The sequence below is a fragment of the Notamacropus eugenii genome, chromosome X (genome assembly GCF_028372415.1).
Source record: "Notamacropus eugenii isolate mMacEug1 chromosome X, mMacEug1.pri_v2, whole genome shotgun sequence".
Taxonomy (NCBI): domain Eukaryota; kingdom Metazoa; phylum Chordata; class Mammalia; order Diprotodontia; family Macropodidae; genus Notamacropus; species Notamacropus eugenii.
This window is the reverse complement of record NC_092879.1, coordinates 73,435,912-73,461,863: the sequence shown is the minus strand read 5'-3', so window position 1 is coordinate 73,461,863 and position 25,952 is coordinate 73,435,912. Positions and strand designations below refer to the sequence as shown.

At 44.4% G+C, this 25,952-nt stretch overlaps 1 protein-coding gene across 1 annotated transcript in view; it reads left to right on the top strand.

Moving 5' to 3' along the window:
* The first annotated feature begins 5,871 nt into the window (after nucleotides 1-5,871).
* Nucleotides 5,872-25,952, top strand: part of LOC140515919 (actin-binding protein WASF3-like) — a 73,517-nt gene continuing 53,436 nt past the window's right edge. The window contains exon 1 of the mRNA XM_072626749.1: nucleotides 5,872-6,196. The gene's annotated coding sequence lies outside the window, so the exon portion shown is untranslated. The remainder of the gene's footprint in view (nucleotides 6,197-25,952) is intronic.

Sequence of the window (25,952 nt, the reverse complement as noted above, 5' to 3'; positions counted from 1 at the left end):
CCAGGGGAACTTTGTATACAGCAACAACCACAGTGTGTGAGGAATTTTTCTGGTAGACTTGGAACTTCACTGCAGTGCAAGGACTTAACAAATTCCAAATGGTTTCTTAAAGGAAAATGCCTTCCGCATCCAGAGAAAGAACTATGAAATTCGATGACAGAATGAAGCAGGTCATTTTCTTTTGTATTATGTTTTGTTTGTTTTTATGATTTCTTCCATTCATTTTAATTCTATGCAACATGACTAAGGTGAAAAGGTGTTTAACAGGAATGTATGTGTAGAACCTATATAAAATTGTATACTGTCTCGGGCGGGGGAGGGAGAGGGGAAGGAGAGGGAAAAATCTAAGTTATATGGAAGTGATTGTAGAACACTGAAAACAATTAAGATAAAATAAATAAATAAATAAAATAAAATGATCCATGAACAGTCAGTCGAGAGTAGATAGCCCCTTTGCCAAGAGGGACCCCAGGAACTAGACAGGCCACAATATCCCAAATGAGCTCCTCAGGGAAAGAGGAGAAGATGTGCAAGAAAAAATCCAACCCCATAACAAATTGCTTAGAAGAAATTGGCCCAGAGAGATTTTGGATGCAGGGACATTAGTGCTCTGCCTTGGCCTCGTGGGGGGCCATAGACTAAGGGTCATGCTAAAAGGAACACAAGCAATGGGCCTCAGTGCCCTGGGAGGGAAAATAGAGGAACCATCCAAAGTGCCAGTAACTACAGTTGGAGGTCTTCCAAGAGACTCTAGGGAAGGGCAGATGGGGACACACAGACAGAGAGATGGGGGCACATGAACAGACAGATGGGTCACACAGACATAAAGCTGTGGACACGCAGACAGATGGGGACACACAGATAGATGGGGACACACAAATGAACAGATTGGGAAATACATATGGGGAATCACAGACAGACAGACATGCAACATGACTAAGGTGAAAATGTATTTAATAGGAATGTATGTGTAGAGCCTATATAAAACTGTATGCCGTCTCAGGGAGGGAGTGGGGAGGTAGAGGGGAAGGGGAGGAGGGAGGGGAAAAATCTAAGATATATGGAAGTGATTATACAACACTGAAAACAAATAAAATAAATAAAAACTACTAATTATCCCCCCAAAAAGAAATTCAAGAATACTAGGAATAAAATATCATCTCTTGCCCACTGAAAAAGAAATTTAAAAAATTAAAAAAAGATATATAAGGTGAAATCTTGTCTCCCCTATGTACAAGATTCACCATTTAGCGCTACTTTTGTCTGATACTCCTATTGGAGCAATGGACTTCAGAAATAATAACTTACACTGTCTGAGGGGAGGGGGAGAGGGAAGGGATGAAAGGAAAGAATTTGGAACTCAAATTTTTTTAAAAGAATGTTAAAAATTGTTTTTACATGTAATTTTGGGGAAAAATAAAATTTTTTAAAAAATAAAAAAAAAATGCCTCTGCTGTGACCAGTTGTTGAGATGTCAAGCATTGTTGGGTCGATGGGAGTGTCACTCCTACAGATGGGTATAAATAGAGGGCCAGAGCTCAGTGAAAAGCCTACACCTGGGCCAACAAGACTAAGAGGGAGGGCATCAACTTCCCTCCCCTGGGAAAGTGAGTGATAACCCAAGAGTCCCGACCTAACTGAAAGTTGAGGCTCAAGGTTGTGTACTGATCATTCTAGATATTCTGAGTTAAAATGTCAATCCCTCTACAAAGATTTTCAAGTTGGGACTCAAGGACGTTTACTGGTCATTCTAGACTTTCTGAGGGAAAATCTTATTCCCTCTACAAAGGTTTTCAAACTGGGTCTCAATATTGTTTACTGCTCATTCTGGACTTTCTGAGGGAAAATCTCAGTCCCTGTCCAAATATTTTCAAATAGGAGACTTGGCTTCCAGCCTCTTAGAACCATGCCATTCTGAAGTCAGGTAAGATCCCTTGGCTCATTTATCCTGACCACCAAACCCTGTGACATTAAGGTCATGTGGACATATCCTACACATTCAAAAGAACATGATACAAGTAGACACTACTAAACAAGTCCTAATCAAATATAGTTGCTTAGACTTCATGAATTGGCCCTGGAAAATGGTGTTTTCAATGGAGGAATATATAGAAACCTCCAGCTTTGGAGAGCCTCACAGTTCAAGGGGTCAGGAGGTTTTTTTTTTTTTAATCTATTCCTTTTGCAGCTGCAGAAGCAGTATCAGGAGCAAGTCTCTCTAACCAAGATCCTTGCAAGATCTTCCTCAGCATCAGGTTCCTGTTAGACAATGTCACTTTTCCTGTGGCTGCAGATGTGCTCTGCATTACAGCATGCAAGACAGCATGAAGCCAATGAGGAATAACATCCTGAGGAATAACATCCTACAGCCTGTTTCCAGCAAGTTAAGGACACCTCTGTGATGTGACTCTGATCATTCTAGATGCACACTGCACTTCAGTTTTTTCTCTTTTTTTGGCTTTCATCCCTGTTGGTCACTAAATAAAGTGCTTGCTTATGAACAACTCAAGATTTTTTTGTGTCTTTAATAATCTTCATTTGTCAGTGGAACTGAAATATCTAAAATTCTGAATTTACTGGCATTATATACAAAAATAATTCTAGAAACATTCACAGGAAAATTCAGAATAAAGCCACTCTGACGATATCCATTGGACTTCCCTTAATTGGGACGAGAAATTGAGGCATAACATAAGAGAAAGGGACAAAATTATCTCTGCAGAGAAAATAGTCTATTTGTAACTGTCAAGAGTCAACAATAATTAATAAAAAAGAGACTTCATGTCACAAAACAAAGAGGAATAAGAGATATTCTACACAAGAAAATGGTTTAAAACTTAGTCAAGATTTACTAGCAATCACAACACTTTAGAAACAATATTGATGAGAAGCCACATTAGTTTATAGATCAAGTACAACAAACGAAGGATTACACTGCTGACTTTTTCTACAGCAAAAATCAGTTGGCAGAAATTAAAGAATGTCAAGGAAATAAAGAATGCCCTGTTTTCCAAGGTTCTATAGTTGGGGAGGGTGCGGCAGCATTTAGTGGAAGGTCCAAGTGTTGCCAGTAGGCATGTGTCAGATGTTTCTTACATTCAGATAAGCCAAACTAAATACAGGAGGTTGGGCCACCAGGTTGTTTTTCCACAACAAACCATTATTGGATACAAGGAAGGAACAAAGGTTAGTTAAAGGACTGACTTGGAAGGAGTGTATAATTGAGAAAATGCAGGTATGATAATGGAAGAATCTGTGATATACTAACGGAGGGTGCTCCCAACATACAAGTTCCCTTCATCAATGCAGATTCCATCCCCTGTCTGTGAGTTTATTTAGTCCCTACAGCACAAAGGTTAACTTGCCTCAGGGTAAGGGTTCTTCATATCCTAACTCTGTCACTTGCATGTTATTTCTGTCATCCTTGATTCTCTGTGTCTCAAACAACATCCTAGAACTTACTGAGTTAAATTCCACACATAAACTTCTGAACATGGAGCGTATCACAGGTTATTGAGATACATGTACCCATAAAAACTTGCGTAAAGTTTGGGAAGCCAAGGTCAGACCCATCCCCAAGACAATGCAGCTACAAACCTCATGCCTAGGAGACTAGATGTCACACTGATCATTAAATTAAGCATTTCTTTGGAACTGAGTGGGCTGAATTTCATAAGAAGCATTTGTAAAGAGGTAAGAATAGTGATAAGAACTCAAAAGAATTTCACAACAAATAATCTATGGAAAACTCTGGGTACTACTCCTGTGTCTCCCCCCTACAAACAAGCTCTGTGAAATCTTGGGGTCATGTCACATGATGTCATTTTATAGTATGGTATGAATGTAGGGGGATATACCAGAGATATAGAAGACTAGTGTGATAGTAATACAGGTCCTTCTTCATTTGCTGAGGTGGGGTTGGCATGAGCATGACAGACTGGCTTTCTTCTTCCTCATGCTGCCTTCAAACCTAGCATTCAGGGGGTTTTCTTACCCCCCCCCCCCACCCACTGTGGTGAATGACAGTGGTCTCCTCAGTGATGTTCACAAGCATGGCCCAGATTCTGATACTGGGGGCATCCTCTGCCCAGAGTGGATAGCTATAGCCATCCCCAGGATGTTCTGTGTCATGGGGACATTACTGCTGGGGAGGATGGAGATGGAAATGTCACCATTGGCCTTGGTGTTTTTGAGAATCACCTGGAGCCTGCCCTGCTCCTGGGTCTGGAGGCCCCCCATGCCTGCCTGGAAGATTGTTCACCACAGCCAGTACAGGTATCTCACAACCAGGGACAGCAGGTAGCACATGGAACCCTGTAAGGTGAATCTGAGTCAATCTCCTGGCAAAAGATGACCAGAGATTAGCAAATCCATTGGGCTCTTGTCTAGAGAGCCTGACCTGTGAGATGTCTGGGGGACCTCAGCAGCTGTCATCATCGTTGTCTTCTTCATCATCATTTTCATAGACACTTTTATACTGATTGAAAGATTTCAATGTGCTTTATGTGTTCACTTCAACAATCGTATGACATCAGTGAGAATGGGATTAAGACCTGGTGGTGCAGGGAGTAAGAGGTCTGGACATGGAGGCATGGGATTGAGTTCTAGTATTGCCCCAGACCACCAGCTCTCTGTGTGATCCTGGGCAGGTGATTCAATCATCCTTGCCCCATATGTAACACGAGGGTAACAATAACACCTAGCTCTGCTCTCTATATAAATGATTGGTTGACATAAATTCTTTATACTTTAGTTTGTGGTCAGTGTTTCTGAGGGCTCTGTGCTTATTTAAATAAAAAAGAAATTCCCTAATGTCCATGGAGGTATCAAACACAGTGTTTCCCATGTGATAGTCAAGTGTGTAAGCCCTTTCAAGTCCATCTTCCTGTTCACTTTGTCCCATATGTAAGTGTAATGTTGAATCCCCACTTTGTCACTGCTGGTCTCTCCTAAGTCTTGTTTTGGAATTGTGTTACTATCAATATCCTTTCGTCCTTGATGGTAAATTTTAATGTGGCATAATCATCCCTTGGTTTCTGTCCCTTTGTGTGTTATTATTTGAATTCCACTTCCTAAGGTGTGGAAGCCACAACTACAGCTTTTTGGAGCTTATAAATTTGCATAGGAACAGCACAGTAAATATCTTCCATGCTCTCCTTTTAAATCTGTATGTGGCTTTCCCACTTAGCTGTGCTGACTACTGGCACAGTGTTTCATAGATTTGGAGTGAGAAGGCACCCTTAAAACTCATCTGGCTCTAAGCCTCTCATTTATGTCTTATCTTCCCTATAGAAAATAAGCTTATTACCTGGTCCCAGAAGAGCATAAGCTGGAGCCAGGAAAGCTACCTCACTTGCAAATATGCACTTCCAATCACTAAACAATCACTATCGCAAGGCCTGAGGAGGCTCAAGGTGACAGGGGCAAAAATATGAGAAGCTGTCAGAAGAAGCTGGGGCCTCTGAGGAGGCAGAGATAGGCTGAGGCTGGAGGCCAGAGGAGGCTCCAGGGGAGAGGGTTAGAAATGTGATCAGCTGCAAGGGAGGAGGCTGTGAGCCTCTGGGAGGCACAAGGCCTGGGGAGGCTCGGGGTGAGAGGGGCAAAATGTGAGAACCCATTGAGCAAGGAGGCTGGTGGCCTCTGCCCTGAGTGGAGGGCACTTGGGAACATGAGGAAAGTTGCCCGGTGGCTGTGGGCGGCTGGGGCAGTCCACCTGCCAAGGTGTGGAGGCCGGCCACCTTTGTACTCCTCGTGTCTTCCGTGCCTCACCCCTCCCAGTGTCACGTGCAGTACTCACCCCCGTAACCCCGCGCATGCAGCGGCCCCGGTGGGTGCCGGTTTTGCCCGTGCCCACGGGCTCTAGCGGGGGTGGGGGGAGTGGCTCCCGAGGCTGAAGCCGAGGGGAGGAGACAGAGGTAGAGCTGACAGGAGGGCGCCCCGCCCGCTGGCCACAGAGTCCCAGCGCAGCGCGCGCATGCGCCAGGCTGGCACTGCGGAGGGCCAGGGGAGGGAGGGGCGCGGATCGCTGGCTCGGGGAGCGCCAGCTGCATCTGCATCCCGGGTCCCCTCCTCGGCGCCGCCCCCTCCTCCTCCTCCTCCGCGTCCTGCTCCATCTCTGGCTAGGCACCGTGAGCCCTGGTCGGGCGCTGTCCGCAGCCTCTCCTGCCCGCGTGTGCGCCAAGAGGTCTCCACAGAGGTAAAAGGGGAGGGGGCAGGGGACCCCGGGCCGGGTGTGGGGTTGGAGCGATCAGGGCTTCGGCACCTCCTCCTCTTCCTCTAGCCAAAGCTCTGGAGGAAGGAATGAGGTTGAGAGTCCCTGATCCTTGTGTTGTGCCCTCCTCCCCAGTTAAACGGGCAATCCAGTCTTTATAGAAACTTGGGGTTTCCTTTTCCTCCTTTTAGCGGGGGCCTTTTCGATAAGAGGAGAAGATGGCTCTGCTTTTCCCCTTTAAAAGATGGACACATTGCACTTTCTATTTTTCCCACTTTCCCGAGGTGATGGATGGGCGGATGGGAGCCCTTCCCTACAGGGGCCTGAGGTATTTTTCCTCAGCCCCCCCCCCCCCCCCCCCCCCCCCGCCATGGAGTGAATCCTTGAGAAAGTAAGGGGAGGTGAAGAGAGGCATGTTTCATAGTGGCATGTACCCCCCCCCCCCCGCCCGATTCCTAGACCAGTCTCTGTGGTCTTCATATTTTGGGCTCCATCTCCCTACCTCTCACTCCACACTCCAGGATCGAGACCTACAAGGGCTTTCCTTGGAATCAGGACTAACTGTGAGTCAGGCGTGGACTCGTTTTGGCTCATACCACCTTGGTATTTGAGCAGGAGAAGGAAAGAAGTGTGAGTTGCACTCGGGCTCTCTCTGACTGACCATCCAGGGCCTAGGTGGTGGAGTATGTCTGCAGGATGAAAAGAGCAACCTTAGCTGGGCCCTAGGGAATGCTGGGGGCACTAAGCACCCTGATATTGTTGAGGTGGGGGAGGAGAAAATTTGAGATCCACTGTGGGCCTCAGAATGGAAGTAGGGAGGGCTAGGAATCCAATGTCTCTTGGGGAACAAAATGGCCTAGCAGAGGCACTCCCTTAAGGGTTGCTGCAGTTACTTGTGGGGGGAAGAGGGCAGGGCAGAGTACCACTGGGCAGCGCACCTCTGGAGAGCCCCTGGGTCACTTGGTCCATTCCTCTGCTATCTTTTGCTGCAATGTAATAAAGTGCTCTTGTTGGGCATCTGGCCAGCTTGCTGCTGACCCTGGCCAAAGGACCCTGGCCACAGATACCCAGTATCTGGAGGTGACCAGGTCTCTGGAAGCTCACTGTATTTTGCCAGAAAACTGAACTCGAATGGATGAACACTAGAGGGTGTGGAATCTGTGTGAGAGAGTGGGTGTGGGGGGGGGGAGAGGAAAAGAGGCTCAGTAGCCCCTGCTGCAGATGCATTGCATCTTTTGGAGGCTTCTGTATTTGTTCTCTTTTTCTGTTCCCCCATCCTGACCTCCTCTTGCTCCATTTACTGTGATGTCTAATTGTTTTCCCCTTGCTTTTATGTGGAATGCAAAGAACAGTGGGCTAGGAGGCAGGAGACCTGGGTGCTGGGACCAGCCCTTCTGCTGACTGGCTGTATGACCTTGGGCAAGTCACTTGATGTTCTGGACATCAGTTTCTCTCTGTCAAAGGATTACTGGTGCACTAAGATCCCACAAATATACGTTTGTTGTGTTTGCACTATGAGATTATAAGCTCTTCAAGGAGAGAAGGCAGAATGGGGATCTGATGATTCTCTGTCTTCCCCACAGTGCCTGCACACAGTAGGCTTTCAATGTCTACTTGTTGCTGGATTGGGAGTCTGAGAGCTGAGCTTTCCTGGTCACTGGGGACTTGTTCATTTTCCAGCTCAGCTGTGAAAGGTTTCAGAGCAGTGGGGGAGTTGGGCCACATTGGCCTCTTTGCACTGGGCCAAGATGGCCACATTTCCAAACAACATTTATATGCCGTGGGTCAGCTTTTTTCCCTTCCTTTTTATTGTGCTTCCAATGAGGAGCTGTCACAAGGCAGAAAAATATCCCCTAGGCCAGAAGGCAATAGGGGTAAAGGGGCTTAGGGAATCCAGAGCTGCATAGGTAAGTGTAGGCTGTCGAAATGGATTTCAGTCTCATTCTTGTCCTCATGGCTGACTGTTATCTCCCATCACCTGCCAGGGACCCACAGTCACCCTGGACAGAGAATCCCTGAATTGTCTTTATTTACTTATGGTGCAGCTAGAAAGGAGAGGGATGAAGGGAAGCCACTCACCCTCCCTATTTAGGGTGGGAGGGCAGTGTAGATGAGGCAGAGCTGGAGTTATAGGCACAATCTCCATACTCATCCAGGCTGTGAGTATCATAGTGCTGAACTTCAGACAGTCAAGGGGAAAGATGAATGTATGCCTTTTAATGCCCTATGATCAGTAGTTCTGTCAAGAAGTGATACATCAACTAATTAGCTATTGAGCAAGTCACTTCCCCTTGCCATATCTTAGTTTCCACATCTGTAAAATGCTGTGGCAGGGCTGAGGGAGTAGAGAAGACAATCTCTGAGGTGACCCCTCTGGCTTTATTTATAAATTCATTTCATGCTGGACCCTGGAATATCCCTGACTCCTCAATTCTGTGGCCTTTCCTATCTTGGAAGCTTTTGGAAACAAGCCATGTTCCCCATGATATCCCCTCCTTACTATGCCCCTTCTGGCTAGGCAGACTTAGTCTTATAGATCCTCAATTGAGTCAGACAGAATTCCCCGAGTAGTACAAATTCCCTCATCCTCACCCCGCCCTTGGCTTAAAACACCCTGAAAATTGTGTCAACTGTTGGCTCCCCTTTGGCTCTGCGGCTCTGGACTGAATTGTCATTTATTGTAATTCCTTAGGGATTTTCCCCTAAGAAACCAATCAGTCTGTCTATACCACAAGATCATAGTATTATCCAGCCAGAGATGGAATTTAACAAGGCCATCTGGTACAATAATCTTGTTTTTACAGATGAGGAAACTGAGCCCTGGAGAGGGGAAGTGACTTGTCCTTGGCCACTCCAGTAGTAGTTCAACGCAGATCTTCAGATCCTAGATCTAGGGGTCTTTTCTGCTGTATCATAGGGGCTTCTCAGCAAGAAACCCCAAATTAGGTGTATGAGGATGAGCTCACTGAACATGATTTACTTGACAGGACCATAGGATTTAGAGCTGGAAAGGACCTCAGACATCAAGTCTGATCCTCTCAATTTCCAGAGAAGAAAACCAAAGAGCAGAAAGGTGACACTCAGCCAAGGTCAAGGTAGTAAGTGGCAGAGCTTGAATGGAACCTGGGTTTTCTGCCTATCTGGTGCTCTTTCCAAAATATTGTGGGTCTCCTTTGGTCCAGGTATTGAATGCCAGCTGTTCTGTAGCATTTAAAAGCAATATCATGCTCAGATAATTCCAGAGAAAAAATATTTGTAGTTAACAACTCTCCTCATACAAAAGGCAAGCTCTTTATGGCCAGGGCATAAAATGGAGATTTAGTAGAATGAGTCTGAATTGGTGATTTCAAGAGACTGAGTGCTGAAGCTGGCACTGGAGGTGGAAGATGTGGCTTTGAGTTCCAGTTTTGTCACTTAACTAGGTGTGTGACCCTAGATGGCCCTCAGTTGCCTACTTTGGAAAAGGAGAGAACTGGACTAGAAGAGATGATCGTTAAGTCCTCTTCCAGCTTGAATGTGCTCGTTAGGAATGCTTTTTATTGGCAATGGAACACATGATAAAGAAAAACATGCCTGTCTTTAAATGAAGAATTGTTCTCTCCCTCTCCCTCTCCCTCTCCTTCTCCCTCTCCCTCTCCTTCTCCTTCTCCCTCTCCCCCACCCCGTCTCCCCCTCCCTCTCTCCCCCTCTCCCTGTGTACCTTAACATTTTTAGAAATTCTTTTGGGGGTGGAAGGGAGTTATATCATGCAGTATCCAAGTTTGCAGATTATGCTAGCTTCTTCTGGGTAGGAACATGCCCATGGAAATAAGCCACGAGAATAAAGGAGCCCATATGAGTGGGCAGAAAGGCAGCAGATGAGCTGCAGTGTGGGCAGGGGTGGCAAGCTAATGCATTTAAGGAAGAGCTAGCCAAGCTGTGCTTACAGAACCACAGGCTCTGAGCTAATTATGATCTGGGTGAGGGAACTGGGCATCACTATGGTCTATTTCCTCTGCCCTAGCCCCCTGGCTACTGTAGCCACACAGTTCTGGGCCTCACGGAGGACAGAATGAGAAAAAGGATGAGGCCCAGGAAACAACAGTGGCTGAGTAGTGCTGGACCAGATGATCCCGGTGATGATCATGCTTTTTTAACCAGAATTAAGGCACGTGATCTGGGAAGGGAAATTACTTTTGAGTTAATATTGACCTGATTTTGAATCCTGCTCCAGTACTAACTTTCGAACTTTGGGCATGTCACCTTAATCTCTTTGTTTCCTGGGGGTAACAGTTCTCGCACTCTTTACCTCCTTAGAGTTGGGGAGAAAATTCTTTGTGAAGTTTAAAGTACTATGGGAAAGGGAGTTGTGATAATCTTCTCCCACATGGCCCCAAGAAGGACTGGAAGCTGGAAAGGTTCAGAAGAACCAGTGAAAAGGATGAGGTGGGGTCAGTTCTCAGCCCTGTCGTGGCATCTTAGGCAAGTTCCGAGTCAGACAATCTGAGTTCGAATCCCAGCTTTGCTACTTTCCAGTTGAGAGACTTTGAACCCCAACTGATCTCTCCTCTCTGGGTCTCCCTTTCCTCCTTTTTAGGAAGGTGGAATAAATGTTCTATGAAGTCCTTTCCAATTCATGCCTATGTTCTTCTTGCATGGAGTTTATTCTATCTAAGAAAGACAGACTGAAGTGGAACAGGTGTGTAGGTGTGAATGGGGAGCCAGGGACAGATGTGAGAAATCAGGGGTGCTGCTGTTCTAGCTTAGGAAGGGGGGCCACAGGCAAGAAGTGGCTCATGTGGAGCCACCAGGGGTCTGTTCAGATAGTCTCTGAGTCATGGCCAGAGAAGTGAGTGTGTAGTCTCTATGCTACTTGTGTGTCCAGGAATCAGAACAGTGGCTCAGCCGCAGTAGTCAGGAAAACAAAACATTTGCGTAGCATTCTAAGGTTTTTAAAACACTCCTAACAACTCAAATATATTCTTCATTTTATAGGCAGAGAAAACAGGCTGGGGGTGGGGAGGTGGGGATTGGTCTCAGATCAGGCTTGAGTTCAAAGAAACTTACTCTTGAACAAGATCTGAGCCTGAACAAAGCTTCAGAGTCCTTGGAAGGACATCCAGGTGTGGGATGCCGACCTTGCTCACTTGATTTCTCTGAATGACCTTCCCCTACAGAGAGCTTCTGGCCATCATGGGTGTCTCCTGCATAGCAGAAACCTATATCTGAGCTGCAACAGAAAGTATGACTATTGGGACCATGTTTTCTGAACCAAAAATTGGAACACATGGTCTGGCAAAGAAAATTCCTTCTGCAAAGAGAGCTTCATTAAAAGCACATTTTCTATTCTTGAAATAGAATTTCTTGTCCCAGAAAATCCAAGGTGTATGGTCACCCTAGATATGATTGACACTTGTAAATTCATGGTGGGTGGGGGTGCAAGAGAAACTCGGACTTATTCTTGAAATCCTTCTTCTCTAATTCCTGAAATACAAGACTTAGGAGAAATTCCATGAAGCTCACACTCAGTAGATTTAGGATAAAAAAAATGTAGTCTTACTTTACAGAGCAGGCAGTAAAATTTTGTGTTGATAAGTAGGACAGACATGAAGTAGGAACAGGCTTAGGAAGATTAATTGCTGGGGGTTCCAGTGATGTGGTAAGGATGAGCCTTCTTCCTGCACCTAGCTAGATTGGTCCTTAAATGATGGACAACTTGTCTCCAGAACTGTACTTGAAGCCTTTCTAGCTTGCTAAGCTAGCCAGAGCTTACACTTTTATGCTATACCCTTCAAGAACCCAGGGTCAGATTGATGTTATGATGAGATACTAGAAGAGGCTGGTAATGGAGGTCACTCGGGGAAACTCAGGATGCTTGAGGTTGATGCTGTGAAAGGCATCTGTATCCTCCCTTGCTGTCCCTGTCACAGGATATTAGGTGGAATGAAACACTGGGCTGAGCTTGTGTAGCATTGCTTATATTTTTATATAATGAATTTTCCTTTGGTGAGGAAATGAAAATGCAATTAAAGTTAACATTAGTTGGAAACAGTACACAATTGTTCTTTGATCCAGAAGACACCTAGTAGATTTTGTTACAAATGGAATTTCTTGCAGCTTGTAGGCACATGAAATGGTGGTTTCAAGCATCCACCCCTCATTATCTCCAACAAAAAAGGACATCCACCAAGTACCCTAAACAAAGTCCTTGCTATCAAAGTGAGATAGGAAATGAAGTGGCTAGAAAGGAAGGTAGTGATTGCTGAGAGCAAGCTCGGGTTTCTTAAGAACAAGTCATGTCAGAACTCATCTCTTTCTTTGAACAGGATACCAGCATGGCTGGAGAATGCCTGGATGTTAGCACTGATTTAATTAGCTAAGTCTTTTGGTCATCACGTGTGGGGGATGTTGGAAAAGGGATTGCTCTTTGGGGACAGGCTTTGGAGGTCCTTCCAGCACAGCTTATGCTGATGATGGAGGAGTAGGGGGGCTGAGTAGACCAAGAGCTCCTGTATCTAGAACAATAATTGGGAAATGCAAAGTCTTGAACCTGACTCTAGGCCCTGGAACCCTCTGAGCTTCTGCTCTGTATCCATCCCACAGTTGCATTTGGAAGGATGCTTTACTCTGATCAACGCCTTTCAGCTGCATACCACCTTGAGAGGAAAGACCTGGGAATCTTCCACACTCCTGAAGTGGAGGGTTTTTCAGCAATGCTGTTCCTGAAGTGACCAGTAGGGATTACTGCTAATACATAGAAACATGGGATGGACCATTGGGTGCTAGGAAAGGGGATGGGGATAGAAACAGGTATTGACTTACCAGCCAGCAGACCTGGTTTTGATGTTCCACTGGTTGGGTGTCTCTGGACACATAACTTCACCTCCTTATCCTGAGAAAGAGAGACCTGATGATCCATCTCTAAGTCTCCTTCTAGTGCTAATATTCCATCCTTAAATCACTTCCAAATATTCCCTATTACCTCTTGAGCCTGGCTTCCTTTGGTTTCTGTGAATATCACTATTCTCCATTCTTTTTCCTCACTGAGACCCTGCATATATCATCCCTCTTCTGCCAAGATGTGGTATATTTGTTTCTGATTTGCATTTGAATAACACAGATAGAAGACATCCTTAGTAAGAGACTGAGGAGAGTCAGTCCTGGGGGGGGGATGTCGATTTTGTTACCCAAATTTCTCCAAAGCACGATGTCCATCCTTAGGCAGTTAGTCCAATTGCTTTTCAGCTTTGGGCTAGCTGGGGATGTATGACAGGCTCATGTGAGAACTTAGCAGTTAGCAAATGTGTGGAAAAGTGTGACATCTTAGCTCTGGAAAAAGGAGAGGGGGAGTTGGCAGATGTCGAAACAAAAAGCCTTTCGTGTTCATGGTTTCTAAACTAAGAAGTTGGTGGAGTCCAGAATGGCAGATTACTGGAGGCCTGTGCCTACGCTCAGCACACATGGATTGGTGTCCCTAGCACTTAATACAGGCTTTCTGGTTGGGATACCGACATTGACTCCCCAAATTGAGCTATTAGTTGTTTACTGTAGTGGAGAGCTGGATGTGTGAAGTCCAGGAAGGCACCCCAGGCCTGATTTTAGCCATTCTTTTGGACTTCCTTCCCTGTTTTGTTTTTGGCCAGACCTCTCTAACAGACAGCTCATCACTTCCTCTTTCTGGCCTTGGCCATCTTGGGGAGGGGATCCCAAGGCAAACAGTCCTTAGCTCCTTTCTTTCCTCTCCTGGGAGAGCTAGAAGGGACCTTCAAGGTCCCTTAGTAGAGATGGAGGGATCTCAAAAGCTAGGATGTGAAAACTGGAAGAGATCTTTGACACTATTCAGTCAAAAACCTTATCATTTAAAAGAGGGGGAAACTGAGGCCCAAACAGGGGCAGAGCTGCCTATAATTGTCCAAGATTCTCAGTCTTGTGAGATTTCTATTCCTTCCTGACCCCAGAGCTCAGGAATGGTAACAGTGTTGTTCCTGGGGTACTGTGGAGTCTGTTACACTATTTTGGGGGGAGGGAGAGGATGCTCTTCTGATCTACAAAGGTAGCTTTAGCTACAGGGACAGACCAAGAAATGGAGGAGGGACCTTTGGATCTGATCCTCTCTTCATGAGCATGGGAAGGAATGATAAAAATGTGATGCCAAGTAGGAGGGAGCTAACACCCTGTGGCTCTCCATTGCCAAGAAGAATGTTTAGACTCCATCTTCAGAATCCAGGACTCTCCCATATGGACCCAAGCTACCTTCTCTGCCACTATTTTCCTTTGCGAATGCTAAGGTCTAATGCAGGGTTGGGAAACCTGGGGCCTCAGGACCATATGTGGCCCTCTAGGTCCTCAAGTATGTCCCTTTGACAGAATCTAAACTTCACAGAACAAATCCCCTTAATAAAAGGATTTGTTTTGTAAAACTTGGATTCCATCAAAGGGCCACACTTGAGGACCTAGAGGGCCACATGTAGCTTTGAGGCCCCAGGTTCCCCACTCCTGTAACCAATCTCAGCCTCATAATCACTTCAGATACTGTCTGTTACCATTTCCTGCTTATAGTGGTCCTCAAGCCTCAGTGCTTTCCCCAGCCCTTTCAGGGCCTCGCTCAGACTTGAATCATCGCTCTGTTGCCTTGCCTATGCAATCCAGCATGCAGTGATTGCTCCTTTTTGGTTAGTTCTTGTCCACCTCTCTTATGTGAGAGGCGTCAAACACCAACATGCTGCCCACAACATTCCTGAGCTCAGCTAAAATGTCATTAAGAAATATTTACCAAAGTGAAAAAAAAGACAGTAAAACATAGGTGATGTTCGCATGTGATTTTCTAAATCACCATGCCTCCCACAGGGATCCATCTGTACTGTTTAGTAGCTGGTTTCCATTTGAGTTGGACACCACTGGCCTACAGCATTTTCTCGGTCTCCCCTTTATTGGCCACTCAGTATACAGCCTGCCTTGTATTGGTAATACTTCCCAAAAAGTTTCATTAAAAGCTTAATATTGAATATCAGTACAACCACCTGTATCTGCATACTCTTTATATTTAGGGCACAGAGTATTGTCAGTTTTTCAGTCATCCCCTTGGCCCTCATCAGGAGCCTTTGTTATTCTCATTTTTCCTCTTGGGGGAACCATTCCCCTTATTCTCCTTTAATCATGTTGGATTTCCTAAGCATCTCTCCTGATTTTTGTTGGATTCCTCATACTTTTCTATCTTCATTGCAGCTTATTTAGCGATTTCTTGGCGTTTAATGTTTATGTTATTTCTGGATTTTTGGTGATTTTTGAGCAGGTGACCCTTGATGGGTTTTTAGAATGCTTTCAGAATCTATTCCCTATGAAGGAATGATGGGCTGAAAGGCTAGGATTCTATTTGTCACTTTTACGTGACCTGCCAGATTTTTCTCCAGAAAGATTCTCCAAGTGTGTAGCACTGCATCGGTATGCTTACCAGTGCTTCTCCCATCTCCTGGCCTGGCACGGACGTCCTCCTCACTTTTGCCCCTTAGAAACCCTGGCTCTGTTCGAGGATTGGCATGAAGACCGCCTCCTTTGGGAAGCTTCTTCCTTCCCCTGCCTCCCAGGTAGTAGTGCTTGCTCTGTCTGCTCTGCGGTTACTTATCTGGAGTACAATAGAAGCTTCCTGGTGGCAAGAGCCATAGTCTTTTTTGGCTCTCTAGCCTTCATACCTGGCAGTCTCTGGTGAAGGCGCTTTTTAAGGCAGAGCACTGCCACCATAGGTGAGATGGCTGACATTTGCACTCGTGACACACACAGCTTCAGCACATGAGCTTCTGCCACCACTTATCATGATCCTTTGCTAGATACGTTTTCATGCTAGAGGCAATGGGTGTAGTGCAAAGAGCACTGACCTTGCGAGTTAATGCAGTGAAAAGCACAATGGCTTTGGACCCAGAGGACCTGGGTTCCAATTCTACTTCTGGGCTCACTTACTTGAATGACCTTGAACAAATTAGTTAACTTCGCTGGGCTTCCATTCCCTCATATGTAAAATAAGGGGGTCAGTTTCTGAGGTTTTGTCCCCACCCCTTTTATAACCTATCACCAAAAGCAGTTCAAAATCAATAGTATTATTGAACACTTACCATGAAAATCTCCCCAGATCAAATCAGCCTCAAGAAGATTATCTGGAAATGTATATTGATCCCATCAGGCAGACCCACCCCTGCTAAGCGCCAGTAGCATGCTTGACAGCCAGGATAATTTGAGTTCTCAGCTTTCTTAACAAAAGGCAGAGAACACAGTGTGAAAGCGATCTAGTGAGCTCCTGATGCACCCAGAGTTGTACCGGGTCTAGAACACTTGGAGAGCATGCCAATCTGGCATGTCCCTGGAATACCAGCATCTAAGAAACCTTCAAACTCCTTGCAAGTGACAGAGGGATCCTAGGAAGTGGCTGGAACCAAGCTGGACCATTCTAGATCTTGGCTTCTCTGTTCCCATCACTCCCAGAAAAGTCTGCCCTGGTCATGGGTGGTAGCATAGGAAGCATGGGCAGCCTCAGTCATGCCATCGATTAACGGTGAGCCTCTCTGGGCCTCATAAACTCATAGAATCATAGGATCATAAATGTAGAACTGGAAGGGAACTCTGAAATCACCCAGTCACTCCCTCACTCTATAGATGAAGAAACAGCCGCAGAGAGGTGGCAGCTTGCCCCAGGGCATGCAAGTAGTGATTGTTAGATGCAGGATGTGAACCTCCAAGGGTATCTAGTCTGGCCTTTCTCTGAGTAGCAATCTCCTCCCCGCCCCCAACATCCCTGCCAGCCTCTGCTTGAAGCCTCCCTGTGAGGAGGAACTTTATCCCTCCCAAGGTTTGTGCGGGGCTGGGCTCAGTGGTGATTGCTTATGTCCCTTCTAGCTCTGACATTCTGCGAGTGCTTCTCAGTTCCTTCTGTTTGCCTCCCCACCTCCTGTCTTTCAGAATGTATTTTGGAAAGATGAGCTGATCTAGGATGAAATCCAGCTTAGTGAGTGGCAGGAACTGCTTTTTTTCTCCTCATAGCTGGAAGGGACCTTTGAATTCATCTAACCTCTTCATTTTACAGAGGAGGAAACTGAGGCCCAGAAAAGGGAAATGTCTTATCTAAGGTCACCTAGTATATAGCAAGGCTAGGCTTTAGACTCCTGCCTGCTGATACTTCCCACTACGGCAGCTCAGTCATAGTTCAAGTGCCCTACTTTGCTAAGTCCAGGCCACTTGGTCCTTCCACAGAGCCCCTAAAGCATGTGTGACTGAAATGGCGACCTTGTTGCTATCATGATCCTGGGCACTGCTAGTATCAAACAGCCTCATGTCAAGTCAAAGTCAGAATACTCCAAGAGACTGTCTTGCCACCCTGCTTGTGGACTTGACTTGGTGAAAAGAAGGCAGAACACTGCTTGGGGAATGGTTCAAAAAATTATGGTCCATGATAATGACAGAATGTCGTTATACTGTAAGAAACGATGAATCTGAGCAGTTGAACAAAATCTTTGAAGACTCATAGAAACCAGTACAGAGTGAAGGAGGCAGAAGCAGGAAACCAACACACAAGTACCACAGTGCTAATGAGAAGAATGACAAACCAAAACAGAAGGTCGTCTAACTAGAATGGCAAATGTTATCCCTGAAGAGAGATGAGTAAGTGCATCTCCTTTAGTTGGAGAGGTGAGGAACTATGGGTATAGAATGCTGAATATACTGCTAGATGTGGTTCATGTGGCAGCTGGCTTTGCAGGAAAGCTTCACTAAGTGGGGGGAGGAAGTGGGATGTTTGGAAGTAACTAATATAAAAGCAGCATCCATACAAATCTGAGGGGGTTTTAAATGAAGGCAAACTCCAGAAGATTTGGGGAGCAAGGTAGATTGTTGTTGCTAACTAGGCAGCTGTTTCAGATGCCGAGTGATAAACAGAAGAGCAATTGGGAAGCAATGTGGGGTTAAATTCAGTAAATCATAGGAGATGGAGAGAAATGAAACCCAACAGATACTTTGGACCTAAGGAATTACTAAGGGTGAGAGAATAGACCAGCCCAACTGAGTGTAGAATGACTCATGACCATTGGGTTGGACATTCAGTGAGGAGTTCTTAGAATCATAGATTCTAAGCTGGAGGGGAACTTAAAGGTCATCTAGTCCAACTCCCTTATTTTAAAAATAGGGAAACTGAGGCCCAGAAAGGCAAAGTGACTTGCCCAAGGTCACATTTGTAAGTAGCAAAGCTGGAATTTGAAGGCAGGGCCTCTGACTCCACATGTAGCATGCTTTCTAGTACTATTGATCAAAACAAAGTTTTTAAAATTTCCAAATGACATTTTAAGGCAGAATGACCAAAAGGTCATCAATAAACATTTTTTTCTCAATTAAGTACTTTAAACTCTGATGGTCCATATAGCAGTAGTGACCAAGGCAATGGAATGTTAAAAAATGAAAAGTTTAAAAAAAATACTCCCAACTTTCCACAGGTGCATGGAAAAAAGAATAAAATCTCAGAGCAACATTTGCTGTAAAGAAAGAAGACCAGGTTAGGTAAGAGACCATGAAGATTGGCCCTGGAACAACTCTGGAAAATCTTAAGGGCTTTTATCGTTTGAACAGTTAATGATCTGGCTTTTAAAAATCTTCTCATGTAGCAAAAGAAAAAAGTGATATTCCTCAACTTTCAAGAAACAGCATTACAACTGGGGAGGTTGGCATGTAAGAAGAGGTAAGGGTAAGAAGGAGAAAGATTTTTAAATGACCCGTCCATCCCTGATCAGATTTTACCCCCAGGAAATCATCTCTTAAGTTCTGGACATCCACAACACAATAATCAGTAGCCCTGTCCTGACCAAATGGGGGTGCCCTTTTATTTGGCTGTGAAACAAAGAAAAATACAAAATGGCACCCAGTCCTGTATGGCCTCCTTCCTCTTCCACAGGGCCAGGGTCAGGGTGGCAGTAAAGGGAGCAAAGGATGTGAGGGTTTCTTGACTACATCAGTAGCAACCGTTGACCTTCTATTCTTGTTCAGTGATCAGCAATGGACATACCACTGAGGGAAATGAATCATATCCATCTTGATGTTCTTGCTCTGAATGAAACTAGAAGACAAAGGGAAGTTACAGCTAACTGAGCTTACAGGATCTTCTAGGAAGGACAAATAGAGGATTGTTTGACTTTAGCATGGGTCCAAGGGCAACAAAAGAAACATTTCATGGGGTCACTTGCCTGTTATTGCAGTGTTCATGATGACCATTTGCAAGAAGACAACCGTGAAAAGAATTGTGGCTTATATGCCAACATCTGTTTCAAAGGATGAGTTATTGGTATCCTACATATCTCTAAATGAGACCCTCAGAAATTAAATAGGGAAGAAGGGCAAAAAATATATTGAAAAACATGGCTCAATGAATAAGAAATGTAAACTATCAAAAGCTTATAAGACCATATGAAAGCCGCCCCCCGGCCCCACTATGACACACATGCTTTCTGTCAACAAAAATTAAGAGCCACTGGACATGGTGAGCACATAACATCATATCAATCAGAGAGGACTTGGATTCATATCCTACCTTTGTCAGTTACTATCTGTGTAACCTTGGGAAAGTCACTTAACCTTTCCTGGACCTCATTTTCTTCATCTATAAAATGAGGTGTTGGACTAGATGGCCTTTGAGGTCTCCTCTAGCTTTGAAATCTATGATTTTCCCTTTCACTCTCAAATTCCTAGAAAAAGCTCTATACACTCATTTCTTCTACTCCTCTCTCCCTTATGGTCTAGCTTCAGATCCCACCACTTAACAGCAATTGAGTTGTTTGGACAATGTTGACCACTTTATCTGCCCCGGGTTTGGGGGGGGGGGGTACTGTGCTGGTTCTGATTCAACCTATGTAACTGCTCTTTCAGTTGGCTATCATCCATGTTCCCCACACTAACTGTGGGGGTACCTACCCCAAGGCTAAATCCTGCCCTAGACCCTTTATTTTTTTCTATACCTTTCCTTTGGCGTCAGCCCACATGGGCTTAATTATCTCTATACAGATTACTTGCACATTTACTTATCTAGCCTTGGTCTGTCTCCTAAGTTAATAAAGCTAAGTTAATAAGGCTCATTATACATCTCCTCCACGGTCCAGCCCAGTGGACCTTCTTGCTGTTCTTACCTCCATGCCTTTGCACAGGCTACCCTCCATGCCTAGAATGCCCCTTCTCTTCACTTCTGCCTTTTAGAATCCCTAACTTCCTTCAAAGTTCAGCTCAAGTGCCACCGTCTATTTGAGGTCTTTCCTGATCTCCTCAGCTGTTAGTCTCCCCTGCCAAATTAACTTAGGTTTACTTTGTAGATCCTTATATGGGTACACATTTTAAATTCCCTAAGGGAAGAGACTCATTTTTTTGACTTTGGATCCCTAGTGCCTAGCAAGTGGTATAGATATTTGATAAATGCTTGTCAATTGATTGATTAGCAATGAAGTCAAGTGTTTGCTAACTTGGGCACTCCCCTCACCCCCTTCAGTACCTTGTTTTAATAGGCCTTGAAGCTTAACATGAAAAAACTAAGATTTTGGCAACTGGTCCCCTCACTTCCTGGCAAATAGAGGGAGAAGAAATGGCAGCAGTGTCAGATTTTATATTTTTGGGCTCAAGGATCACTGCAGACAGTGACTGCAGCCATGATATTAAAAGATGCTTGCTCCTTGGAAGGAAAACTATGGCAAATCTGGACAGCAGACTAAAAAGCAGAGACATCACCTTGCTGACAAAGGTCCATATAGTCAAAGCTGTGGTTTTTCCAGTAGCAACGTATGGCTGTGAGAATTGGACTATAAGGAAAGTGGAGCACCGAGAATTGATGCTCTCAAATTGTAGTGCTGAGGAAGATTTTTGAGAGTCCTTTGGACAAAAAGATCAAATCAGTCAATACTTAAAAGAAATTAATTCAGGCTGTTCACTGGAAGGTCAAATGTTGAAGCTGAAGTTTAAATACTTTGACCACATAATGAGACGATGAGACTCATTGGAAAAGACCCTGATGTTGGGAAAGATTGAAGGCACAAGACAAAAGAGGATGGCAGAGAATGAGATGGATAGATGGTGATGTGGAAACCATAAACATAGATGGTATGCTGTGGTCCATGGGGTTGGGGAGAGTCAGACATGATTGAACAACTCAACAACAAATAGCAAAATTTGAACTATTTTCATTATATACTGTTTCTTTTTCTGATTTATGTTCTTCTAGTTTTGTATTTGTTTTTTTAATAACTTCCACACCAATAATGAGTTGTTAAGAGCCTGTTAAAATAGCACTTTATTTTTGGTGATATTTGTACTTTCCATGTTCAGCATCTGATGGTTATTTTCTTGAAAAAAGTATTCATGATACGCAGACATAGACTTTTCATATGATCTAGACTACTGTATGGTCCCAAGAGTCATTGATCTCCTTCATTTCTTATTCCTGATCCATGTTTTTCTGCTGTATTTTTTCACCATTCTCATCTATTTCCACCTTTGCATTGAAGTCAACAACGATAGGTTGATTTAATTGGAGAGTCTTAGTGAGTTCTCCGTAGAAGGGCTGTACTCCTTTATCCCCTATAAGAGACGTTCTATAAACCTCAGTTATTTTCATGAGGGTCTTTTTGCAAATACTTCTCATGAGGACTGCAATATAAGATGGTCAATCCTCCATGAAATGATGTTTCTTCTTGCCTTTAGGCACATGATAAAATCAACTCTTCCAACTCTTTGATTTGCCTCTCCAGGGAAAGCCATCCTTACATTTAATGGCAATTTTTTTTCTTCTTCTCATTTCGTTTTTAGTGAGAGTGTTAAACTTGATCTAATCCAGGACATCCAGTAGTATGCTCACCCATTAAACAAAGTATCTCTCATTTATCTTGAGTTAATGAATTTTATAGATGGCTAAACAACTTGATTCTTAGCACCCTCTGTCCCCTTGCTCACCTCCCTGCCACTATCACCGAAGAAGCTGAAGGGACACACAGAACTGAAGGCCATTTTAATTTTTATTTACTTTATGGCTTTCCATGGCCAAAAATACATCACCAAGTGTACAATCTTTTGGTGATAAGTGTCATTATACTTAGCGTGGTTGGTCCTTGTAAAACAGACTCACTGTTTCTGAGACAGTATTTGAAGCCTTTCTAGCATGGCAGGACCTACTAGGGCTTCTGCTGTTCCCACATAGCCTCGAAGAACACTGGGTCACCTCCATACCAGGATGAAGCATCAGAATATGACTTTGTAGAAGATTGGGCCTGATGGATTATCACCACCCCGCAGCCAAAAGGAAAGTAATTTCCCAGGTGTTTTTCGGTGATATGAAAACCTTTTTACATTTTATTTACCTCAGGGACCCTGCATCCTAGTTTCCTGAATATAACCTTCAGCTTATCATCAGATACTGCAGATAGAGAGCAAATGCAGGCCTCCAAATTACTTTATATATACTGTGTTTAGAAGCCTCATTCAAACCTCATTGCTGTTACGTGTTCCTGTCCTGAAGTCGATGACGCTGCAAAGAGTTGTTGCTTCTATACCTTTTCAGCTCTGTCTTCTTGTATACCAATATGGTCATTTCCTTGCTTTTATTTATTCAAACCTTTACTAAGTACCACCTCTGGACAAGACCCTTTGCTAGGTAGTGGGGACAGGGGAATAGACTTAGAAATCAATAAGACCCTTCCCTTAACCAGCTTTGAAAGTAACTTGGTGTATTGGAAAGAATAGTAGAAAGAATCTTAGATCATAGAATGTCAAAGCTGGGAGGGACTATGGGGTACTGAATGTCAGAAGACCTCAGTTCTAGTGCCAGTACTGCCATTTACCAACTGTATGGCCTTGAGTAAGTATCTTAACCTCTGAGCCTCCATTTGCTCATCTATAAAATGGGCAATAGTATTTCCAAAGGGGAGTGTAGTAAAGTAAGTACTTCTGTAAACTATAAAGTGGTTTAAAGTGTGAGCTGTCCTAGTAGGGGAGATGTCTGTGTGCTAACTGAAATACAAAATTGAGTGTAAATTATTAATGGGGGACAAGATACTGTGTAAGTTCAGGTTTTGGAAAGAGTGTATTCAAGCTTGATCTAGAGCCATTGATCAGAAGGCTTTATAGAGGAGGAGAAAGCACCTGCTGGGCCTCCAAGAATGGGTATGAGTCAGAGGTTAGGGGGCAGGGGAAGAAGCAAATACATAGAGCAAGGAAACACAGTCAGGGCTAGAGAGTGATTCAGTAGACTGGGATATAGTATACATGTAAGGGAGATTGAGGAAGCTAAGTGTGAGAAAATAGAGTGGTGTCTGGTTGGGGAGATCCTTGAATGCCAGAATAAAGCAGCGGGGCGGGGGGGGGGGGGGTGGGGGGGTGGGGGGTGGGGAGAGGCTACTATAAGGCATCAAATAGGAGAGTGACAAGATCAGCTCCATTTTGGGGTTCTTTTCCTTTCATGTCTTCTCTGTTTGCAATGGACTTTGTATTCAAGGGCAAGATTTCTTCAAGATTTCCTTTCCTTATTGTGTTTCTAACTTATGTAGCACTGTTCAGACAGAATTTCTATAGCTGAGAGTTTCCAGACTTTTGCTTTGGTCCTCTTTTGGCCTTCCTTTGCCTCAGTCTCTCAGTGAATTTCCTCTGATAGCTAGCTCCCTGATGTATTGTAGTCTTAGAGTTCATGGTTCCATCCCAGTCTCCTCATTGCTGTCTGTTACATCAAATTACAGTATAACCTGTAGGAGTCTCCTACCTTCCCATCATCCTCCTTTCTTTGTAGATTTATAGCTGTAAAGGACTTTAGAATCCATCTAGTCCAATTCCCCCTTTTTGCCTACAAATGTCCAGGTTGCCCCAAAGAACTGCTGCCTAGGTCTCCCCATCCTTAAAAAAGCCCTCAATTGACCCTGACACACCCAACCTATTGTCCTGTATCCGTTCTCCCTTTTAAAGCCAAGCGTCTTGGGGAAAAGTCTACATTCATTGCCTGAACTTTCTCACTCACTTTTCAACTCCTTGCAATCTAGCTTCTGACTTCATCACGTAATTAATCAAAATTCCTCTCTCCAAGGTCACTAAGTTCTTAATGGCCAGATCCAATTGCTTTTTCTCAGTCCTCATTCATTTTTACTTCTTTGCAGCATTTAATTCTTTTGACCACCCTTAACCTCTGGATAATTTCTCCTCTCTGGGTCTCTGTGATACTGCCCTCCTTGTACTCATCCGGCCATTACTTCTTAGCTTCCTTTGTTGGATCCATCATCCATAGCCCAACCTCTAGCCAAGGCTCTGGCCCAAACCGTCTACTCTTCTTTTCTCTCTCTATACCCCTTCTCTTGATCTTGTCAGCTCCTATGAGTTCAGTTTGAATCTTTGTGTGTGAGCTTCCCAAAGCTACCTGTCCAGCCCTAGGCTTTCTCTTGAGTTCCAGTCCTTCATCATCTACTACCTGTTGGACCTCTTGAACTGGATAGTGTGAAGGCATCTCAAATTCGCCATGTCCTACTATGTTCTTTCCCAAACCTACTTTTCTTCCTAGTGTTCCTATTTCTGTCGAGGACACCATCATCTTTCCATTCACCCCACTTCACAGCTGAGGGATCATTTGAGACTCTTCCACCTCTCATGCCCATGGTATCCAACTAGTGACCAGTTTTTCTAGCTTGTCTCTACAGCATGTCTCACTCCATTTCCTTCTCTCTCCATGGATGGCCTCTTTATTCTCCCTGCTCCAAGCTTTTCTTCTCTCCAGCCTATGGTTCATGCAGCTGCCTCCGTGATCACATCACTCCCTGTTCCTCAAAAGCTACAGTTGTTCCCTGTTATCTCTAGGATAAAATGCAGCCTCCATTTGATATTTAAAGCCCTTCCCGATCTGGCTGCAGCCTACCTTTCCGGGCTTCTTACACATTCCTCCCCTTCACACAGCATTCCAGCCCAACTGGCCTCCTCGCTGTCCCTCCCACATGACATTCCATCTTCCATCTCCTCATCATCTCCTGGAATCCTGAACTCCTTGCAAAGCTTGGCCCCAGTGCCACCTCCTACAAGAAACCTTTATGAGCCTCCCTTTGGTTGCTGATACTCCCCCAAATTCTCCTATATCTATATTTTGTATTTACTTATGTGGGTACCTATTGTTTCCTCCAATTGAATGTAACCTCATTGGAGGTAGGAACTTTAGATGTGGTCTGACCAGGGCAGAGAAGAGTGGGCCCATCATCTCATTACTCTTGGAATCCCAATGCAGCCCAAGAATGCACTCGCTTTGGCGGGGTGGTGGTGGTGGTGCTGCAATATCATTGTGGACTTATGTTGAACTTGCAGTCCACTGAAACACCCACCTATTTTTCAGACAGACTGCTTTCTAGCCATACCTCCCTATGCTATACTTAAGAAAGAACACAGTAGAAAGAGCATTGATTGGCATCAAAGGATCTGGGTTCAAAACCTGCTCTGGCACTTCCTACCTGTGTTATTTTGGTCATCATATCACTTCTCTGGGTCTCAATTTCCTTATCTTTAAACTGAAAAGGTTGAACTTGACAGCCTCTGACTCTTCTAGCTTACATATATGATCTAGGAGAAGTAAGCTCTTCAACTTACATGTAGGACTCTACATTTATCCTAATGAAATTTTTCTACAAATGAATGAATAGGTCTGAAAGCACTATAGAATTTCTTGAAGTAACTATAAATCTAATAGAAAAATAGCTTTTTTCCTCCTTTGACAGAGCCAACTCATTTAAAGAAGGGTTGT